Genomic DNA, 6,160 nt, shown 5'->3' with positions numbered 1-6,160 from the left:
GCAGTTCAGTTTTGGTCGCCATATTATAGAATGGATATAAATTCACTTGAACGTGTCCAGCGTAGGATGACTAAGTTAATTCCCCAAATTAGAAATCTTTCATATGAAGAAAGATTAACAAAGCTTAAGTTGCATTCACTGGAAAGGCGAAGAGTTAGGGGTGACATGATAGAGGTTTACAAGTGGATGAATGGACATAACCGGGGGGATATTAATAGGGTATTAAAAGTATCAACACAGGACAGAACACGAAACAATGGGTGTAAATTGGATAAGTTTAGATTTAGGAAAGACTTGGGTAAATACTGGTTCAGTAACAGGGTTGTTGATTTGTGGAACCAATTGCCGCGTAACATTGTGGAGGTGGGGTCCCTCGATTGTTTCAAGCACGGGTTGGACAAGTATATGAGTGGGATTGGGTGGTTATAGAATAGGAGCTGCCTCGTATGGGCCAATAGGCCTTCTGCAGTTACCTTTGTTCTTATGTTCTTATGTTCTTAAGTCAGAGTGGGATAATGTTAGTGGAGTACCTCAGGGCTCTGTCCTGGGACCTCTGTTGTTTATAATATATATAAATGATTTAGATTCAGGTTTGAGTAGCAACATTTGCAAATTTGCCGATGATACGAAAATGGGTAGGGAAATTAATTCGGAGGAGGACTCACTATCACTTCAAGTTGATCTAGATAAGGTTTTGAAATGGTCAAAGGATTGGCAAATGCAGTTTAATGCTGATAAATGTAAGTTAATTCCCCAAATTAGAAATCTTTCATATGAATGGACATACGTAGGATGACTAAGTTAATTCCCCAAATTAGAAATCTTTCATATGAAGAAAGATTAACAAAGCTTAAGTTGCATTCACTGGAAAGGCGAAGAGTTAGGGGTGACATGATAGAGGTTTACAAGTGGATGAATGGACATAACAGGGGGGATATTAATAGGGTATTAAAAATATCAACACAAGACAGAACACGAAACAATGGGTATAAATTGGATAAGTTTAGATTTAGGAAAGACTTGGGTAAATACTGGTTCAGTAACAGGGTTGTTGTTTTGTGGAACCAATTGCCGCGTGGCGTGGTGGAGGTGGGGTCCCTCGATTGTTTCAAGCGCGGGTTGGACAAGTATATGAGTGGGATTGGGTGGTTATAGATAGGAGCTGCCTCGTATGGGCCAATAGGCCTTCTGCAGCTACCTTTGTTCTTATGTTCTTATATGAGTGGGATTGGGTGGTTATAGATTGGAGCTGACTCGTATGGGCCAATAGGCCTTCTGCAGTTGCCTTTGTTCTTATGTTCTTATGTATTTCACAAAAGAAACTGTCTACAACAACAACGCCTTAACGTTGTTTTACTGTCTCTCAGTGGCACGTTACAGAAAGCTGAACAGCTGCCTATTGTAGCAATGAATCCTGTCAAATGCTGCTCCGAATATAACCAAAGCTTCGGCCTGAAATAATGAACTGAACACAGGTGTGTCCTCTTAAGACACAAATTGCAATCTTGTTATTTGCAGCCCTCTACAATATAAATCAATAGCAACAATTTGCAAAGACACTTCTGAAGCCCCCCTGCAGTAAGATTGCAATGTCTAGGAGGGCTAATGATAACACTGATAACCCACTTTCAATTCCACGTTAACACTTCGTTCCATGGACGACAAAATCCTAATGATTAAATCTTTATTCTAATGCTAGAGAGCAAATACGTTAATTGACTGTCAGTACCAGTCATCAACAATTTAGTTTACGTTAAATCACACACCTGCCTCCTACAAACAAGTCAACTGTCACACGATCACTTGCTCACCCTTAATTGAGACTTGGGTAAAATACTGGTTACCCAAGTCTAGGAAAGACTTGGGTAAATACTGGTTCAGTAACAGGGTTGTTGATTTGTGGAACCAATTGCCGCGTAACATTGTGGAGGTGGGGTCCCTCGATTGTTTCAAGCACGGGTTGGACAAGTATATGAGTGGGATTGGGTGGTTATAGAATAGGAGCTGCCTCGTATGGGCCAATAGGCCTTCTGCAGTTACCTTTGTTCTTATGTTCTTAATTACAACACACATGATGCGTCAAGCATTCGGTGAGTAATTACCAACTAATTACTGTCAAACGGACAGCCTATTAGTCCAAACGAGTTTACGCTGACATTACTGTCACCCTGTCTACAGTTACCTCCACAGTCTGTAGCAAAATTACTTTCATGAGTGTTAATTACCCTTGTTAACGTGATTAATTAATTAGCTGTCCCCAGACATAAGAACAAAGGTAACTGCAGAAGGCCTATTGGCCCATACGAGGCAGCTCCTATCTATAACCACCCAATCCCACTCATATACTTTTCCAACCCGCGCTTGAAACAATCGAGGGACCCCACCTCCACCACGTTACATGGTAATTGGTTCCACAAATCAACAACCCTGTTACCGAACCAGTATTTACCCAAGTCTTTCCTAAATCTAAACTTATCCAATTTATACCCATTGTTTCGTGTTCTGTCTTGTGTTGATACTTTTAATACCCTATTAATATCTCCTTTGTTATGTCCATTCATCCACTTGTAAACCCCTATCATGTCACCCCTAACTCTTCGCCTTTCCAGTGAATGCAATTTAAGCTTTGTTAATCTTTCTTCATATGAAAGGTTTCTAATTTGGGGAATTAATCAGATAGTCTCAGTGAGAGGGTGTGTTAACTGGAGCTCCTGATTGTTGTTATAGATAGAGTCTCATGGTATTGGGGGTGCTATATTAAGCTGGATTAGGGCATGGCTATACCAAAGGAAACAGAGAGTTAGTATAAATGGAATCAAGTCAGAGTGGGAAAATGTTGTAAGTGGAGTGCCTCAAGGCTCTGTCCTGGGACCTCTGTTGTTTATAATATATATAAATGATTTAGATTCAGGTTTGAGTAGCAACATTTGCAAATTTGCCGATGATACGAAAATCGGTAGGGAAATTAATTCGGAGGAGGACTCATTATCACTTCAAGTTGATCTAGATAGGGTTTTGAAATGGTCAAAGGATTGGCAGATGCAGTTTAATGCTGATAAATGTAAAGTTCTGAGGTTAGGTAATGATGATAGAGTTACAAGATACGAGCTAGATGGTGTTGTGATTGCGAAGTCGGATTGCGAAAGGGATCTGGGAGTTATGATTAGTAAGAATTTAAAACAAAAGGATCAATGCATAAATGTTCGTAATAAGGCAAATCGGACACTTGGATTTATTAATCGCAGCGTTAGTAACAAGACACCTGGTGTGGTTCTCAAGCTATATCTTGCTCTAGTTAGGCCCCATTTAGATTATGCAGTTCAGTTTTGGTCGCCATATTATAGAATGGATATAAATTCACTTGAACGTGTCCAGCGTAGGATGACTAAGTTAATTCCCCAAATTAGAAATCTTTCATATGAAGAAAGTTTAACAAAGCTTAAGTTGCATTCACTGGAAAGGCGAAGAGTTAGGGGTGACATGATAGAGGTTTACAAGTGGATGAATGGACATAACCGGGGGGATATTAATAGGGTGTTGAAAGTATCAGCACGGGACAGAACACGAAACAATGGGTATAAATTGGATAAGTTTAGATTTAGGAAAGACTTGGGTAAATACTGGTTCAGTAACAGGGTTGTTGATTTGTGGAACCAATTGCCGCGTAACATTGTGGAGGTGGGGTCCCTCGATTGTTTCAAGCGCGGGTTGGACAAGTATATGAGTGGGATTGGGTGGTTATAGAATAGGAGCTGCCTCGTATGGGCCAATAGGCCTTCTGCAGTTACCTTTGTTCTTATGTTCTTATGTTCTTATATTATCATAGCAATATGGAAGTTGTAGTGAAGGACCTGGTGGCTTTAGTGGGAGCCCTGAGGACAGAGTTGGACTCTCTGCGGGAGGAGGTGCGTCAGCTGAAAGAACAACGAGAAGTAACGAAGGAGGAGACCAGTAGTAAAGGGACCTCGTCTTGGAGAGTTGTGAAAGACAGGGGCCTTAAGAAGACTTTGATAAAGCCGCCTTCAAACGCCATAGCAACTTCAAATTCATTTGACGTTTTGGAGGACGAGTGCTGTGGTGAGACTGCGGATCGCGCAAAAGGGAAAGCAACGAAGAGCTAGGAAGCGCAGGCCCCTCAAAGAGTAAAGGAAGTACCCAAGCAAACCTTAGTTGTGGGAGATTCCCAGATATGGTATTTGGATAGAATGTTTTGTGCTAGAGATAGGGGGAACAGGTTAAGGGTTTGCTATCCTGGAGCTGGCATTGGTGATATTATAAACAACATGAATGATATTATGGCTGGAAATGGGAACAATCCCATTATTTGCATTAGCGTGGGAGGAAATGATGTTGGTCGAGTTAGGAGTGAGGAACTGATTCAGAGGTATAAAACAGCCATAGAATTAGTTAGGAGCAAGGGAGGAATCCCTATCATATGTGGCATTCTTCCAAGAAAGGGAGTGGGAAATGAATGGATATCGAGTGCACTTGGTGTCAATTGCCAGCTGGAAAGATATTGCAAATCAAATGCAATACCTTTCATAGACAACTGGGAATACTTCTATGGAAGAAATGAAATGTATGCTCGTGATGGGGTGCATCTGTCGAGAGCTGGGGTTGTTGCTGTTGCGAACTCATTGGAACCAGTGGTTAGAGGTGTTTGTTTGGGTTTAATCCTTCTCATAATTTTGGCGTCGTCAGCAAACATTGAGAGGAATGAGTCTATACCCTCTGGAAGATCAATTACGTATATCAGAAAAAGGATAGGTCCGAGTATAGAGCCCTGTGGGACTCCACTGGTGTCTTCACGCCAATCTGAGGTCTCACCCTTCACTGTAACTCTCTGCTCCTTATTACTTAGGTACTTCCTTATCCACTAGAGCGCCCTACTAGTTGTTACTCCTGCCTGTTTCTCCAGCTTATGCATCAGCCTTTTGTGGAGTACTGTGCCAAAGAGTTTCCGCTTGTCCAAAAAAATGCAGTCCACCCATCCTTCTTTTTCTTGCTTAATCTTTGTCACATGATTACAGGATCTTATTATGGCTGTAAGACAAGATTTACCCTCCCTGAACCCATGTTGATGGGTTGTCACGAAGTCCCTTCTCTACAGATGTGTTATTAGTTTTTTTCTCACGATCTTCTCCATCACCTTGCATGGTATACAAGTAAAGGACACTGGCCTTTAGTTCGGTGCCTCTTGTCTGTCACCTTATTTGTATATTGGGACTTCATTAGCCGTCTTCCATATTTCTGGTAGGTCTCCCATCTCCAGTGACCTACTATACACTATGGAGAGTGACATGCAAAGTGCCTCTGCACACACTTTCAATACCCATGGTGAGATTCCGTTCGGGCCAACAGCCTTTCTCACGTCGAGATCCACAAGATGCCTCTTTACCGAATCTCTTGTAATTTCGAACCCTTCCAAGGCCGCCTGGTTTACTGTTCTCCTAGCGCAGTGAACTCTCCTTGTTCTCTTGTGAAGACCTCCTGGAACCTCTTGTTGAGTTCTTTGTACACCTCTTTGTCAATCTCTGTGTACCTGTCCTCACACATTCGAGGTTCCATCACATGTTTCTTAACTGTTGTTTTCCTCCTGGTGTGACTGTGTAGTAGCTTTGGTTCGGTCTTGACTTTATTAGCTATATCATTTTCATACTTTTTCTTAGCTTCTTTTCTCACACTAACATACTCGTTCCTGGTTCTATGGTATCTCTCTCTGCTCTCTGGTGTTCTGTTAGTTCCTCCACGCCCTTTTGTTCAATTCCTTTGCTTCCATACATGCCCTGTTAATCCACGGATTCTTATTTTGCTTCTCTGTTTTTTCCTGACGGGCCGGGATAAACCTTTTTACTGCCTCCTGACTCTTTTGGGTGAAATAGTCTATCATGTCTTGTATGGACTTAGTTGAGAGTTCTGTGTCCCATGGTATATCCCCTAGGAAACTTCTCATCTCATAATTTCTCTTTCGGAACTCCAGCAATTTGTTTCCCAGTTCTTTTTTTGGGAAGATAATTCCTAGCTCTACCAGGTACTCAAAGATCAATAGACTGTGATCACTCATTCCCAAGGGGGGCTTCCAACTTAACTTCCCTTATATCAGACTCATTTAGGGTATATATCAGATGAAGCATAGCTGGTTCATCCTCTCCTCTCATTC

This window comes from Procambarus clarkii, chromosome 29 (assembly GCF_040958095.1).
Source record: "Procambarus clarkii isolate CNS0578487 chromosome 29, FALCON_Pclarkii_2.0, whole genome shotgun sequence".
Lineage (NCBI taxonomy): Eukaryota > Metazoa > Arthropoda > Malacostraca > Decapoda > Cambaridae > Procambarus > Procambarus clarkii.
The sequence above is the reverse complement of the archived record's forward strand: the minus strand, read 5'-3'. Positions refer to the sequence as shown.